The sequence below is a fragment of the Neomonachus schauinslandi genome, chromosome 8 (genome assembly GCF_002201575.2).
Source record: "Neomonachus schauinslandi chromosome 8, ASM220157v2, whole genome shotgun sequence".
NCBI lineage: Eukaryota > Metazoa > Chordata > Mammalia > Carnivora > Phocidae > Neomonachus > Neomonachus schauinslandi.
In genome coordinates, this window is record NC_058410.1 from 143,921,664 (window position 1) to 143,939,073 (window position 17,410).

General features: G+C 45.4%; 1 protein-coding gene and 2 non-coding genes across 3 annotated transcripts in view; 1 reads left to right on the top strand and 2 right to left on the bottom strand.

Annotated features, from left to right (window-relative positions):
* The window catches only part of LOC123325518 (histone H2B type 1-C/E/F/G/I), a 388,315-nt gene that overhangs the window by 290,422 nt on the left and 80,483 nt on the right, over window positions 1-17,410 (bottom strand). The gene's annotated exons all lie outside the window — the stretch shown is intronic.
* On the bottom strand, window positions 1,266-1,338 carry TRNAR-ACG. The gene has a single exon. It is a non-coding gene; the product is annotated as a tRNA-Arg (tRNA).
* On the top strand, window positions 9,282-9,375 carry TRNAI-UAU. Its single transcript has 2 exons — window positions 9,282-9,319; window positions 9,340-9,375. It is a non-coding gene; the product is annotated as a tRNA-Ile (tRNA).

The following is a 17,410-nucleotide window of genomic DNA, read 5'->3' on the forward strand; positions in this document are numbered from 1 at the left end:
CCATGACCTTGCTAGTGATCTGGGACCTGGAGATAGCCATGACCTTGTTACTGATCTGGGACCGGGAGATAGCTATGACCTTGTTAGGAATTCCCAAAGCAGAACGCAGCGTGAGTACACCCGGAGGCCTGGTACCAATGAGTTTGAAAGTAGGAAGGCAGTGCCAGTGCAGATTCCTAAATACTTTCTTTCTGCAGGGTACTCACCAGTGCTCTTAATAGTGGTTGTCACTGGCGGGGCTCCCTGGGCAGTGGTGTTGGTGGCATCTGAGTTTTGCCTCCAGGAATGTATCTCCTCTTCCAAACTTTAAAAGGCAAATTTTGGGCTACATTATTCTACAAGGCCACAGCACAGCCAGGATGGAAGGAGCCACTGACCCCAGACCCTTTTCTCTTTCCTGATGCTGCATTCTCTCGGCCTCCTCCCGCACTCTTCCACCATCGGTCTCAAACTAGGAGAGAAAAATTCGTCCTTGAACCGGCCAGGATCTGGTCTCTGCCCTTCTTCTGTCAGCTGGCCCGCTCGCGTGTGCGTCCGTGACCCCCGGTGGGGACGAGCGCTCTCGGCGGGAGCCACCGGGACCTGTCACTTTGGAGGCACGGAGCCCGAGGGGTGCGCGGAGCCGGAGGGGTGCACCGCGCCGCGTGGGGTGGCTGCCCTGCGGACACCTGCGGGGGGAGCCCGTTGCACTTTGCGCCGCCACGCCCTCCCAGCCGAGCCCAGCCCCGTGCCCTGGTCCCTTGGTACACACGAGATCCAGGTCGTCCCTGTCGCTGTGTGAAGGGCTCATCGCCTACCAGCCGCTTCTCCCTCCGGGAGGTTTGGCCTCTGGATCCGTGATTCCCGCGTTCTGCCCTCATCCTTCAGCAGCTTCTCTGTCGGTTATGGGATCGCTGTCGATTGTTTTGGTGTGCACTTGGACAGCTGAACCCTGGAGGAAATGAAGCAGGATTCTCTGAGGCTTCTGTTAATTCTCAAGAGAGCATTAGCAAAGAGGCAAGCGTTCTCGAACGGGAGCTTTTTCATGCAAAATGGGCTGGTGTAGAAGATATTGTTAGTCAATTTGTGCCAGATTCTTGTTTTGCTCCTTTGTATGTCTTTCCCAACCACACCTCATCTTCCCTCAATCCTTCTCAGGGGTGTGGTGATGGAACAAGAGTTATAATGCAACTTTTATGAGGCCCTCCTCATAATAAAACAGCTTCAGAAGGATTATTTGAGCCACGTTGGCCACCCCCATTTCCCCCCAAAATAAGTGGAGATCCCGAGCCAGCCAGGAGTCGAACCTGGAATCTTCTGATCCGTAGTCAGACACGTTATCCATTGCGCTACTGGCCCTGCTGATGACAACATCTTCTAGAGCATCATTAATTAGTCTTTATGAGGCGTGTGCATTTTTATACCACCCAATTCCTGGATGTGGCTCATGTGCACTCGGCGCCCTTCCGGTTTTTCTGCTCTCCAGTTTCCCAGCTAAGAGAATGTAAAGATTTGTAGTGGATCTTGAAGACTCATGAGTTCAATATCCTGCCAACCTCAGGTCATTGGCCTCGTGGTGAAGGACCCGCCAAGCCCCAGATGATGGCTTTTTTACGGCTTAGCTGTTGGAGAACTGAAGGAAACCGGGAATCAGGGACCAGCATGAACAGATGGAGTAAGGAAACGCTCTTGCAAGCCTAATGGGACTAATTCTTACCCAGTTTGGGTTTTTTTCCCTATATTCCTAGGTGCAGAGCACGCCCATCAACTGCGGCATTGTGTTGTAAACTGCTGTTGGCTCAGCGGTCTTCCTCGCTGGATTGTATATTCCTTGAGGGCAGCACCTTCAGTGTCTACAAGGACTACTTTTCCACTAAAAGTCTGCTGCATGAAGAATTGAGACAAGTGCCTGGGAGCATCAGGAAAAAGGCCTAGCTTGTGGTGTAGGTAGGCATCCCAGGTCTGTGACTCCGTGCCACTCTAACCCTGATGTTTAAATGGGAGAGCAGCGGAGGACTGTCCGGCAGGGGCCTTCTAGATCCCTGAGGACAGCTTGGAGGCACACAGTGGCGGCTTCTGTGCTCAGGAGCTGGAGCTGGGCCCAAGCTAGTGGCTGAGAAGTAGGCCTCCTCCTAAGTGAAGAGACTGTCTAGTCTGATGAGATGAAAGAGAAAGCTTACTGAACGAAATGCACACCAGACTGACATTTTTCACACCATTTATGTGGTTGGTTTTGAGATTTCCTAATGCCAGTGATCAGGAGGATTTAGAACATAATGCTTATACAAAACTTATTACAAAACTTATACGAGATCTACCTCTAAAGATCCATCCCCGGTAATGGGAAATTCAGCAATAGATCCACAACTGAAACTGTAATATTCACTGGCTTAAACAAAGTGGTTTTATTATCACACATAATAAGTAAGGAGGGTAGGGAAGCTACATGCCTGGTTAATTCAGTGGATCCATCAGGACCCACATTCTAAACAATTCTTTGCTCTCTGTCCTTCTCAACTTAACAGATCTCATACTGCAGCTGGTTTCCCTGCAGTTCCTCAAACTCTCACAATCTTAAAGTCCCGGAGAAAACAAAAAGCAGACAGGCCTCTTTTTGGTACCTTTTGTTGAGGACAACTTCTCCTATATGCTCCCAGTGGATCTCCCCCACACTGGCTAGATTTGCATCACACACTCACCTAATCCAATTATTTCCCAGAGTAGGACCACTGTGATTGATTTGGTCAATCATAATTCTTTATTTGGACCTGACAATGGGGTCCATCTCCTCCAAAGCCAAGGAAGTATAGGGAAGGTTATGTGAATACAAATATGTTTCTGTTGGAAAGGAGGCCTGGGGGCAGTGGTACTGGGGACGGCGAGGGGCTCAGCCAAGCAGGACTAGCAGCTATACTCCGCTCCAGCCCCATATTTGAAATCAAATGAAATAAGTATTTTTTTAAAGCTTTTATTTATTTATTCGACAGAGAGAGACACAGCGAGAGAGGGAACACAAGCAGGGGGAGTGGGAGAGGGAGAAGCAGGCCTCCCGCGGAGCAGGGAGCCCGATGCGGGGTTGGATCCCAGGACTCTGGGACCATGACCTGAGCCGAAGGCAGACGCTTAACGACTGAGCCACCCAGGCACCTGAAATAAGTATTTTTTAAGCATTTTCGAGAGCTGAGAGCTTACATTCACCTACATTAGACCATAGCTAGATTTCCAGATCCTTCCAGAGCCTCAAAGAAGGGATTTGACCTATAGTTTGTGTTCAGTACTGTATTCAGTGCAAGTACATGAATTGCATATGACATTAATTATACATGCTTACATATGGAATCTGACTTTGAAATTGTGTAACTGTGGCTGTTAATAATGCCATACATCACAGATCTTTGTAACTGCACCATAAAATGATCCCACGCTTTCTAGACTTGAAGTGTCAGAGGCTAATGTAGGCAACACAGAGCCCAGGGCTGGTGCTCAACCCGAAACTATGGCCTCCATCTGCTTCTCCAGGGTGGAGCAGGGTTCTTAAATTATTAATTCCAGAAATCAGTAATTTATGCCACCTACATTTGTCTATAACACATATATCTCTCAGTGGTTCCCACACTTATTTTTGCAGCGTCTTTATAGCTGTCAATATTTTAAATTTGTTTCATTATCATGGTCGGCTCATCTCCAGCATAATCGCAGTTTAACATTTCCTGTCTTAATTTTACTCTCTATTCTTATCATTGTTCACGAGAAGAAACTTGATGTGAATAGAAAGAGCAGGTAGAGCAAGAGACCCAGGTTAAAATCTTGACTCTGCCTTTTTTTTTAGCTATGTGAAATCCGGACAAATTAAGTTTTCAGTCACTGCATTACCTTGTCTGCAGTATGAGGATGATTGTCACGTTGCAGGTTTGCTGTGAGATTAAATAACAGAACACAGGTCAAGGCCTGGCCGATATTTCAGCTGCCAATAAAACGTCATCATCGTTGAGGGCAATGTCCAATTCCATCCCTGCCTTCTAAAATTTCATCTCAATAACTCAAAAGGCATTTACTGTTTGAACCCCTAAGGATTCCCAGATAAACCTTTATCCTCATTTCTCAAGGAACTAACATCTAGTCAGAGAGACCAATCTAAACTCGTAATTACAATAAAACAGAAGAAGTGCTACCCCAGAAATTAAGAAGAAAATGCGTGAGCGGCGTGGAAGCCAAGCAATGAACTCTGGAGGAGAAGTTGGGGGAGGCTCTCCCTGACCAGATCACAGCGAAGCTTAGTCTCGAAGGAGAAACAAATTTGACCTTGTGAAGAAGGAAATACAGGGCCAAGGGTTCAGGCTGTGCAAGATTAAAAGTTGCAGAAGGTGCCCGGTATACTTGATGAAAGCAGTCTCATGCGGTAGAACCAGGCTTGGATCGGCACGGAGAAAGGAACTGGGGCAGCAGGAAAAGAGGCTGGAAAGGTACCCATTTCCTATACATTTTAATACTTTCTTTGCATGTATGACATGCACATAATAAAAAATTAAAACATTTTGAAAGATAGGTTGGTGCCAACTTGTAAATAACTTTATTTATCAAGATAAGGAATTTATCCTGAGGGCAAGAAGAAGGCAAAATATGTACTTTTAAATTTTATTTATTTATTATTATTTATTCCCTATTTATTTTTAATTTTACTTATTTGTTTGTCAGGGAGAGAGCACAAGCAGAGGGAGAGGCAGGCTCCCCTCGGAGCAGGGAGCCCAACGCAGGACTTGATCCTAGGACTCTGGCTGGGATCAGGACCTGAGCCAAGAGCAGATGCTTAACCAACCGAGCCACCCAGAGATCTGAAAAATGGAACCATTTAAGGAGAACACTGTCAGTTCTGTGTCTTAGGAAGATTGAACCAGGCACCACTAGGGGCAGACTGCCGTGGGGGAGAAGCCACATTTGGAGACCCCATAGTCTGGGCAGAAATGACAAGGACTGCTCTGGCCACTGAGCGTGAGGAGGGCTCAGAAAGGGGAACAGAGGTTTGGTTGAGGTGGAAAGGATAGGCCTTGGTGATTCATCAAAAGTGATGAGCAAGGAGAATTCAGGATAATGTTTATATTTATGGATCAGGAAATTCCATTAACCTTCACTGATTACTAAAAAAAAAAAAAGTATCCTGAAGGAAATGAGCTCCAGGTTCTAGTCCCCAAAGTCCCTTGTGTGGCCCTGATTCTACCAGGACTTCCTTTGAGTCTATGAGCTACCCCTGCATCTTTCCAATAAATTCAGACTTTTGTCATCATTGAAGGTAGTTTTGGATAAGGTTTTGTTCCCTGAAACAAAGAGTCCTGAATAATAAAATAGTGAAAAGATTCCATTCTCTCTTAGAAAAACCTAAACTCCTGGAGTCCTAACCCAAATGTGAACAAGGATTAGCAACGGGCAACTCTTTCTAGTCTTACACAGCGATTAAATAGGAGTGTGTGTGCGGCTGTGAAGTCTTGAATTACAGGTTGGACACGATGTTTCTGTTACAGTTAGCCTCTCACCACCACTGAGATCAGGCTAGCCATCTTTTCCCAGGTTTCTCCACCATTGTGACTGGTATTTGCTTGGGTCCACTTGGACTGGTTGCTGTAAAACTCACCGAAGCCAACAGTGATGGGAGCTGACGAAGCAGAGAATTCCTGATGCAAGAATGATCCTACTGAAGATGAAGTGACTATGATACTTGACATATGTTAAGAAATTTAACAATTCTAAATTTTTAAAAACAGGCTTGACCAATGCGAGTGTGGTGTAGGAACCCAAAGTGCAGACTCCTCTGTCCCTCCCGTTTCTTTCCCCCACCCACCCCGTGCCTCACTATAATCTATTTTACAAATTTCCTCTCACCTCCAAGACATGGTTCTTACAGAATGTTCAGAAGAAATGGATTCTAGGTCCTCTATGAAGGCAAAATTCTAACATTATAGAGCAGGAGCAGGTGCAGTGAACAAAGGCGATGCCATGGCACTGAATCTGTGCCTGGAACTAACAGCACTCAAGGGAAAGCGTGGAAACCCACAGATACGGTTCTGGATTCAGGACCTACGCCAAGAACTCCCAAAGCCCCAAGATCACTCACCAGATAAGAAAACCAGCGTGGCGCTGAGCGAAGAGGATGAAAGACGAGTAGACAAACGCGACTTTCTCTTCCTTGTGTGAGCTCGTTTCTTTCAAAATATACAGACTTCGTAGCAGCAATGCCAAGAACACACAGACACCTGTCCCACAACGTGTCTGGTCAGCTTAGTCTACAGCCTTAGGGCGAAGTCCCAAGACCTTACTTCCGCTAGCTCCCCAACTTTGTCTCTCTCCTTTCATTTGCATTGGATTATCTTTTTCCTTAGTAGTCCCTGACAAGTTTCTAAGAGGCTCCGCCCAGCACAACACCACCCCAGCCCAGAGCCAGGATGGTCAAGGGGATCTTCTTCCTCCTGTGCCTTATCTAGGATGAAGAACGTGATTGTGAAGACAAAATACTGGGGGCTGGTGGGAAGCAGAGGGATGGAGGGAGAGGAAGCTGCAAAAAGATCTAGAAGGTGGTTCTAGAATAATGATTCTAGAATTGTGATTCTAGCTGGGCTGGTGTCCCTAAAGTCCTGACCCCGCCCCCCACCCCCATTCTGAAATGAGCCACTGTTCCTGCTGAGAGTGATGGGGTGGAAAGAGAGGCTGACAATTCTTGGGAAGAAGAGAACCAACTTGATTTTGATGAAGGACTCCCACCTGTGACCTCACCAGCGCAGATGGAGAAGAGAGCACGGAATAGGAGCTGGGAGCCGCCTGGCACCTCTCCTCACGCAGGTGGAGAGGCTCCAAGCCCCCCACAGCAGGACCGAGCCGGTGAAAGTGCCCACGGGGATGAGAATGCAGTATGGTCTGACGATCCCACGCTTCACACAAAAGGGTGCTGATTGGAAAAAATGTGAGGGGAAGGTAAATGCGTTCGATCTCCTCAGTTCCTTTGGGATTTCTCCCCATTCTTAAAGACCCACACGAGTCCTGGGTATCTGGGTGCCCTGTCTCACCACCTGGCCTGGAAGTCCCTGGAGGACAGTAGCCCTGACGTAACCTCCCTGATATCACACTTAGCCCCATGCTTCACACGCGGGAGGATCCCAGCAAATAATTAATTGTTAATAGAAAGAGGGGGAAAAATGGCATATGCCAAATGCATTCCTTGGTGATGTCAAGAGAAGTAAGGTTGTTGCTGATGCTCAGCATTCCCTGACATTGTCACTTCCCAGAAATCATAGCCCCTTCCCCCCCTTCTCCTATGCTAATGATCCCAGTTTACATTTTCTCTTATTTCTTCTTTTAATCTTTCTGTTTCAGCGTTCATCTTTTGATTGCACTCTGTTTTCTACAGCACCTTTTTTTACATTGAGGTCATCCTAACCTTCTCTTCCAGAGTAGAACCTTGTGGTCCTTTCCTGTGTCCCTATTGGTAGGAACATTCAGTGACATCATAAGTGTGAACTCTGCCTTCCAACAAAAAGTTGAAATCCTACTCTGTTGCCCCTGTTTTTAAAAAAGTATATCATTTCCCAGGAGCACCTGGCTGACTCAGTCCATGGAGCATGTGACTCTTGATCTTGGGGTCATGAGTTCGAGCCTCATGTTGGGTGTAGAGATGACTTAAAAAAATGAGGGGCTCCTGGGTGACTCAGTCAGTTAAGTGTCTGACTCCTGATTTCGGCTCAGGTCATGATCCCAGAGTTGTGTTCGCTCAGCATAGAGTCTGCTTGAGTTTCTCTCTCCCTCTGCCCCTCCTGCTTGTGCTCTCTCTCTTTCTCAAATAAATAAATAAATAAATAAATCTTTAAAAAAAAGAAAAAAAGTATCATTTCCCATACGTCTCCACCCGGCAACGTCTGTTTTCCTTGGCACACATGTGTCTCAAAAGCCATGGCTTATGCCCTTAGTTCTAACTTCTCATACTGAGTAGGCAGGAGCACTGTATTCCTGTACAAGACCAAAGGGCACTCGAGAGAGAATACAGGATAATCAGGGAAACATACCTGGGAAGACGTTAAGTGGAAAACAGTTTTGTGTTAAGGGTGCAGTGGGTCTTACTACACCCTTCACTTCCTTCATCAGAATGATATTAAGACATGGAATGCCTCTGACCCCACCCTTATGGGCTAGCACCCTGCTTGGCCCATGGTGGACACTCTGCAGGTTGGTTGAGGAAGGAAAGATGGAGCAAGGCTGAGCCCCTTACACATTTCCCACATAAGAAAAGCTTAGGATTTTCTCAGGGTCTGTGCATCTATAAAAAATTCAGTACACTTTTCCTCTGGTGTCCAAATCTCCTTTATCCGTGTTGTTGAAGGCAGTGGGACATTGTTTAGTGCCCTTTAGTTCGGTGGTAATTTTTCTCTTTAAGTTGGAAGACAAGCTACCTTTAAGAGCAAATACTATCTAAAAACGTCAAGAAGACTGCAGGGGCTCTTTTTCCTCCTTGGAACTTTATATACACAGTACCTTTCACAGCACTCCACGTTTTTCTATCTTACACCACAGTTTTTGTTTGTTTTGACAAATCCTATGCACCTATCCATGAAAAATGGTAACTTTTTTTTTTTTTTTTTAAGAGAAGAAAAAGTGCTTGGGATAGAAGTGCCAGCGAATTCTACATAATCTCTCTCCCACATGGCCCACCCACAAGAAAGACCCCACCCTCTGGGTACACACACTCACACCCGTACGGAGAGCTCCTTCCCCCACCGTCTCATCTCAAAACTCTCCGAAGTATGAGGTCTTTTTTTAAAACCTCGTTTAAGCAGCAGTGAGACACCGGGGACTCCAGAGACCCCCTCTTGGGCCTGTGTCTGTCGTCTTCCCTCGACGGTTCCCGCCCTCCCGTCCCAGCGAGGGATGCCCGCGGGCCAGGAGCTGCGGGCTCGCTCCCCACCGGCTGTTGCTCGCATCCCTTGGCGCAGCAAACAGCCTCTAACATCCTTCGCTTTCCAACGCGTTGGTTGCGGGAGAGCCGGAGCGAGGCGCCGAGCGGCGTCCGTGCGAGCCAGCGCCCCCAGCCCCTCGGAGGCCGCGCGAGCAGCGCTGTCCTGGGGGCGCCCGCGCGTCCGCACCTGTCTGTCGCGGTCGCCTTGCAAGCGGCCGCCGCCGTCTCCGCGCGCCGCCAAGACCCCGGCGCGGTGGCACCGAGCCCGACCCGCCGCGGGAGCGGGGGGCACCCGGGCCGCGCCCCCAGCCGAGACGCTGGGCGTCGCTGCGTAGGCCGTGTAGCGAGTGACCGGAAGCGAGGCGCGGGTGCTCCAGTGGCGCAATCGGTTAGCGCGCGGTACTTATACGGCGGTATGTGTGCGGGTGATGCCGAGGTTGTGAGTTCGAGCCTCACCTGGAGCATCGTTTTTCCAGCCGAAGGCTGCCTCCCGGGGGAGAGAGAGAGAGAGAGACCCTTTCCTCTTTGCTTTCCCAGGCCCTTCCTGACCGTATCCCACCAGCTTTGATGTGTTTGAGTGAAATCGAACGATGTCAAGCGTTTACAGACTGAATCCTGCTGTGCTGCAGTGAGTCAGCTGCTCTCTTTATCCGCTCCTGGTCCTGCAAGCGTTCTCCCGTGTACATCTCCTGACAGCCCGCCTTCCCACTTTGCTCCAACGGTCATCAGCTCGGGGAGCCCCTGGCGCGTACTTAGAAAGTGCTAAGTAACTTCCCTGCACGGATAAGCACTGAACTCCATGACAGGCAACTCAAAAGTGAGAAATTGTACGAGGTCCCAGCCTGATCAAAGTTTCAGCTTGGGGGAGCAAGGAAATACTGATTTCTGAAGGCGACCTCGCCTCTAGTACCCCCCCCCCCCACGTAAGTATACCCTGATGAACCAACAACCAGGGACCATACAGCAGCTTTTGTCAGCTGAGAAACAGAACCTGGCATCCTCGATGATCCAGCTGTCTGGGACTGGGAAAAGATGAGTGATAAAGAGCCCCCAAACCAGAAGTCTGTAGAACAGCACAGGAATCAGCATATTGCTGTGCCTGAGGTAGGTGGGAAATAGGTAGTGATTTTGACTTTTGACTCCCTTAACCCATTTTGCAACCCCCTCTACCTCTGTCAACCACCAGTCTGTTCACTGTATGTATGAGCTGGGTTCCCCCCTGCCCCGCCAAACCAAAAAAACAAAAACAAAAAAACCCTACTTTTCATGAAGACTGAGGCAGATGCAATAATTTTTCAGAGGCAGGATTCAGCCAAACTTCTATGAGAGTCAGGAAAACCAGCAGCAGGACACAGGACCACTGAAGGCTCCAGTCTAGGGCATTGTTCCTTGCATCAAAGACTACAGAGCTCACTTAATTCTTACTGTCTTCGGACAGAATCTCTTAAATATTGAATTCACAATTCTTGGGCACAACTAATTTACCAGTAAGACCATATTTCCAATATCCTAATTAATTAACAAGGATAAATTTCACTAAAGAAAACCAATTTCTAGTATTTCATTATGTTAATGAGCAGACCCTCTGGTGTTTATCAAAGATAAAGAACACAGAAGTCTTTTTAGGAGTCACTTCTGCACTGTGGGTTTCTGTTTATGATGCCAACTCACCATCCTCCAGATTGTGATAAACCTGCACAACAGCCTGACCCTAGAATCATCTTAAATCATCTTAATACAAACATTTACATTAGGCTGTGCAGTTGATTAAATTATTGGTCCCTCTGATTAAATTATTGGTCCCTCTCTGTATCCATACCCAGATTGTGGGTGGAGAGTATGTCTTCATCCATAGTTGATTGTAGTTCTGAAATAGCTCTCATTCTCTTCTGCAATGTGACCTTGGAACTGCCTCACCTATCACTGGACTCTGTGTCTCTTCCCCTTGAAGTTGGACTGGATTTCTAACTCCTTGGAGCAATGGAATGCTGTGAAAGTAACATTTGTGAGCCCAGGCATTAAGAAAATAGACAGGTTTCCATTTTGCCTTTAGGGAGAACCTAGATCCCATGAAGAAGTCCAAGACTGTGATTTTCTGAGGAGGCTCCGGCTGACCACGGGGAAAGCCTACGCAGAGATTCCTGGCCAGCCCCCAGCTGTTTCCAGCCATTCCAGCTGAGATATCAAACGTGAAGGAAAAAGCCATCACAGATATTCCAAGCCTAGCGGACACCCCATGGAGCAGAGACAAGCCATCTCTGTCAATCCCTGCCCAAGCTGTAAAATCATAAGCAAATAAATAATCATTGTTTTAAGTCACTACATTTGGACGTAGTGTTTAACCCACTACATTTGAGGTGGGGTTTTTAAAAAATAGTTTTACAGATAACTGAAAAACATGGTCCCTTGACTTTGGGTTTGGCCACTGAACATGGGGCAGAAGGAACAGTGTGCTTATTCCCAGCCTGGACCTTAAGAGGCCTTGCCGATTTCCACTTGCTTTCTTGTATCTCTGCTGTTGTCATAAGAACAAGCCCCAGCTCGCTCAGTGGTGTGAGGAGGGGGCCGAGAGGCATAGAGAGAAAAGCTCTCCGGCTGTCCCTGTTGCCGGCAGATGGAAGCAGAGTCTCCCAGCTGAACCCCGCCTAGGTCAGATGACTTCTCCAACCAGCCTGTGTGAAATCAGTAATTATTGGCGTGTGCCACTGAATTTGAAGATAGTTCACTAGGCAGTAATGACTAGCTCTTTCATTCTGCCTTTGTTGAAGTGTTACAGACATCTTAAGAGGAGTTCATAATTCAATTCTTGAGGACCAGTCACAAAATCATTAGAAAAAGACAATATGTAAAGCATCATCACTCTGTCCGTATTTTCCCATTTTTATCACACACTCTTACCTGACCTAGAGGATAAAAGGGAAGTAAGGCTAATTCCATGTGCTTTGCAGATGTATATATGGTCTACAAACTCAGAACCTACAGGCAATATTAGGCCTGATGCTTCCCACCCACCCAGAACAGTTTTTGCCATTTTCCTCAATTCCCTTTAGTGCCCAACTCCATGATAATGCCTTCATTCTCAGCAAGTGATCTTCCCTTCTATTTCACAGAGAAACTAGCTCTTCTGATTCACATCACCCCTCTCCCCCACCCCATCTCAATGTACATCTATAATTCATCTGCATCACTTCCCAGACTCCACGATTTGCCACCTCATCTTCCTAGGGAAAATTGCTCTGTCTCTCCTTTAAAGACTAAACTCTTCATCCCCACCTCCAAATTCCAACTCCCTACTGACGATTTCACCTTAAGATATGTATATATACACCAGCCTGCCATCCTCTTTTACAAATTAATCCTGGTAGCGCCATCTGGGGGTAAAAAATACCATGTATGTATCGCACAGATGTATGAACATACAGAGAGATGCAAACAGAGACCTTATTGTTCTCAAGTTTTAAGCCATGAGATGGGCATAATAATGCAAAACTCACTAGTTCATAAGAGAACAGCTGGATCCAGTTTTGTGGCAGATAGAATAAACTGAGGTTAACTGCTCAGATGGCTAAAACTTTTTCTACTGGTATTTGTGGAGAAGACACTGAGGATTTGTATTTGTCCTTGACAAGTAACCTCATGGAAATTGTGGGCTAGATGGGGAGGGGGCTTCTAAAAGGTCTTCCTCCCCCGCCCTTTTTTCTTCAGTCTTAGGAATTGGGGGTGATGTAGATAAGAGTTCTTGAAGAGGTTACAAGCCTTTTGAGACAAATAAGGGAGGTTTGGGGAATGGTGGAAGCAAATGGGTAGAACGTGACCCTGCCTCGAGAGCTGCATTTCTCATTTTACAAGTTGTAAGGTAAGGAGAGTAGCTCCCAATTTCTCAAATAATTGGGCTGTACCTTAAATGACATCATAGATCCATCTCTCCAACTTCATTATCCTCCATTTGTTTCTTTCTTTCTGGGTACCTAGTTCTAATTTTAATGTAGGTGGAAGACTGAAAAATTCCTACCAGGCTCTGAATATCAGCTTCCAATCTGGCCAACTTTTGACCACAGATCTACTTAAAACAAAATTATTTTAAATGTCTTATCATTTTCCAGCGAGAACAAATAGTACATATTTCTGGCCGTATGGAATAACCCCCTTTGGGGGTAAGACAGGACCCCAAAAAGGGTGCATAGAATACTACCTTCCTGAGATCCAGAGCCACTCCCAAAGATAGCCCAAAGAAAAGAGCCAACCACCTGCGTGTCTCCAGCAGAAAGGCAGAAAGCCAAGCCAAGTTCTTAGGACATAAAATAAGAGCCAGGAAGTAATAGCTATCTCTGGGAGGCAAAGAATCAATAACCAATGGGTCTGGATTTGGAAAGGAAGGGACAATGTGAAATTTTCTTTTCCTCTCTCAACTGGATGCTACAGACAGAGATTCAGAAAAGCTGTTTCTGATAAGAATTTTTACCCTTTTCTGGCTTTTGCCAGTTTTTCCAGGATCCCTTCTGTAGGCTCTGATATCTACCAGAGATTCCCCCTGATTGTTTAGGGGAATAATGTATCAGTTTACCAGAAAATCCCTGTTTTATCAATTCTGGGAGGGGCCTGAATTGGGACCCTCTTTTGAAAGTGGATAGAGGGGTGTCTGTAAGGTGATTAATTTGGCAGACTTTTGTTCATGGTCCCGTGAAGGCAATTCAGACAGAGGATTACTAAAATGAGTGCTCAGGTAAAGGAGGTTACAAGGCAGCAGTAAGAGTTATGCCAGTCTTTTGTATTAGGTACTTCTTGTGTCTTTAATTTTTTATCAGCTTTTTTTGGCAACAAAACTTTCAATGAAACTAGTTTTGGAATTTTGAAGCCTTTGCTTGTAAGTGCACTTCTTAAATGATCATCCAGTTGGAATGTTCTTAATAATGGTGACTATAATTCCAAATTATTCAAAAGTTCACCCATTTTTCCAGAAAGGCACAAGAGCCTGGCCCAGGGGCCAGGTAGGTAGATGGAACCTATCTTGCCTCTGGATTCCCTAAGATATTTTAATTATGGGGGCCTTATTTTCCAATAGCTCTTCTAAAACATGGGGAATCAATGTGTTTTTTGAACAGGATGGATGACTTCAAGAAGCTTCAAAAACAGAAACAAAGGAGTACTACTCAGGGAAAGTGATGTCTTCATAAAAACAGAAAGGACAAGTCGTTTGAACAGACCCCAAATAAAACCTGCAGAGCTCAAACAATGCAAAGTGAGCAGAACTTGAATCCAGGAGGAAAATTACCCTAAAACTCCAGGGTTGAGTGAGCTCGATGGACCCAGTGGATCCTGTCCCCTGTTTGCTCACCAGCCTCGGAGTTGTTGGGGGTCTTCTCTGGATCCCACTTCTCTGACACCAACTGATGTCAATCTCAAAAATAAAATGGCTAGTTATTTTATTAGCAAAATGAGTTTCTTTGGGAATAGCAGAGGAATGACAATGCAGGACAAGCAAACTATGGAAGCACCACAGACAAGTCCAAAGAGGCAAAGGAAAGGTCAGCTTTTATTAGGTTTTAGGAGGCAATTGGGGAGGGTTGATTTGAACGAAAGTTCATCAGAGAAGAACAAGAGTTTGAGGTTGTGGCGATTACTCCTTGGCTGCAAGTGTGGTTAGTGCGTTGTTTCTGGGGCAGGGAGGGATCTTCCTTCTTACTGGTTATGCAGGACATGAGGAGGGCCATGTGCAGGAGAGCTCCCCCTTCAGACTCCCCCTGCTCCACTTTAAATGAGGTTTCCTTTACTCGTTTTCACACTCCCACTTTACTGGTAGCACAGTACCAGAGGCCAGAGATTGGGGGAAAACAGCAGGAGTCCCCTGAGTGGTTACTCTCGCCCAGGTCCTGCTCTAGGGCCTGGACGTGCACCAACCTGTGACCCCACCTCATTACTCTGGCTGGTGGCAATGCCATTACTCCCCATTTCCCATGTGAGGACACTTAGGAGAAGTCATGTCCTGACCGAAAGGGGTATTTCAGAAAATATTCCATCTGTATTTCAGAAACAGTCCCTTGAATCATGGGGAAGATAGATCCCCACGAAGAAACCCTGCCACGTTGGGAAGAACATACACTGAGAGTCCTCCCCCCAGCCAGCCCCAGAGGGACATGCAGTCATTTACTATGGTGACTGTGGAGTGGATAAAGGGATAGAATCTGTCTTTTTGGAGATTCATGGTCATTGGCTCTGAACTGACAATACTTCCTGAGACCCCAAAGTCTCACTGTGGATCACCAGTCGAGAAGGAACTTAATGGGGTTAGATGATCAATAAAGTTTCGTCTCAGGTCCATGGTTTCTTCTAAGAAATCCACTGTCATTTAAGAATTGTGGGTAATATATCGTTTAACTCTGGCCGCTTTCAAGATATTTTGCTTTCATTTTTACAAACTGGATTACAACTGGTCTGGATGTAAACATTTTTGAGTCTATACTGCTTAGAATACTCTTAGCTTTTTAAATCTAGAAGTTTGCATTTCACCAAATTGGAGGCATTTTCAGTTATCATTACTTGAAAACTTTTGTAAGATTTCACAGGCCAAATCAATGCTGACTTCACCTTCCTACTCTATTTTACTGGTAACAAAACTATAAATGAGAGGCAAGCAATAGTTGATGGGGCCCCCAGCCATGTCAGGGTGTTCTACACTTCCTAGCTTCTGCTTCCTACCTCCCACTCCTGTCCATGGGTAACAATTTAGTTATGTGTTTCTCAATTTGAAATTACTTTCTGCAGAAGAGTCTAGATTCAATTTCAATTTCTCAACTCAATTCTAACTTTTCTGAGGGAAGCACAGAATAGCACTTATTTGAGAACCCAAATGCCAGGGTCTCTGTGATCACTAATTTTGTGTGCCACCTTGAATGATCCAAGGGATGCCCAGATAGCTGGTAAAACTGAATTTGTCCATGAGGGTGTTTCTGGAAGAGATCAGCATGTGCTCAATAGACGGAATGGGGATGTCCTCTCACCCATCTGTTAGGGGCCCTAATGAAACAAAAAGGCAAAGGAAGGGTGAATTCTTTCTCTCTTCATGAGCTAGCAAGTCCGTCTTTTCCATCCCTCTGACTTGGGAGCTCCTGGTTCTCGGGCCCTCAGACTTGGGTGCTTAAACAAGGAGCCCCTTTGGACTCATAGTGAGCTATCCCACCAGCTTCCTGGTCTCCACCTTACACACAGCAGATTGTGCGGCTTCACTGCCTCCATAATGGAGTGAACCAATTCCTATCATTTCAGAGAGATAGAGATATATAGATATAGATACTTCCTATTGATCCTGTTTTCTCTGGAGGACCCTGACTAACACACGATCCTAACCATTTTTTGTCACCAATCACACATCTCTGTGTTCATCTGGATACTTTCTATTTTTAGTACTCAATAACCTCTTCTTCATAATTAATTTTAAAATGCTATTCTTAGTTTCATTTCCGAGCTCTTCCATCCCTTCCTTTTGGGTTAATTACCAATGACCAATTCAGAGAGTGCTTATTTTGTCTTGTTCTCTATGATAGAAAAAGATGTCATAGGAAAGTTATGCAACTAAGATAAATAGCATAGTCCCGGCTTTCAGGCACCCACAGTTCAATCAGGAAGTGAAGCTCCTACACATATTACAATATAGCATAATAACATAAATAAGTTACTTAAAACTGTGTTAACACAAAACCAAAGGGAAGTTTAGGAGAGAAGTAAAAAACTCAAATGTGTACAAGGGTGATAAAACAGATATAATACAGGCATTCTTAACAATGGGGTGGAAAATGTTTATATCAATTCTAAGATTTTGTATTATAAAAGATGTGAAAGCAGTAAAAGAACATCAGGTATTTTTCAAAACAGCTTGAGGACATATCTTATTGCCGGAATGATGAATTCTACTCAAACACCTATTTGGGTTCCAATTTAAGAAAAATATGAACGAAATTTCTTATTTAAATTACTGTAGAAACCAAATTATTGTGTAGCTCTCTGATGGGACACGAGTATGGGGCTGGAATGATAGTGGCGATGTGAGGGCATTAACAAATGTGTCTTGAAACAAGCCACAGGTTATTTTCAAAATAAATTTTTTATTCATCTTTAAAAAGATATATTCAAAGATTTAGCGACTCAGAAGACATAGAGAGATGTAAAAGGAAATTCTACTTACTTGTTTCATTTACCCTGTTTCTCTGAAACCAGGTAATGCTGTTTTAAGTTTCCTTTGCACTCTTGCAAAAGAGGGAGAGAAGATTGAGTTAAAGTATTCCATTCCACTTTTGAACGCCATTGCTTTTGAATTCCTATATTTATTAATTATAAACACACCTTGCACATCATTCCATAGCAATACATGTTGAACTCACCCATTCTTTCATAAGCTCAATAAAATCCCTTTGTATGGCTGGATCCTCTAGGATATTTTCACACAGCCAGCAAAATAGCCTATTTGCTGGATATTTAGTTCATGATTTTTAAAAATCGCCACAA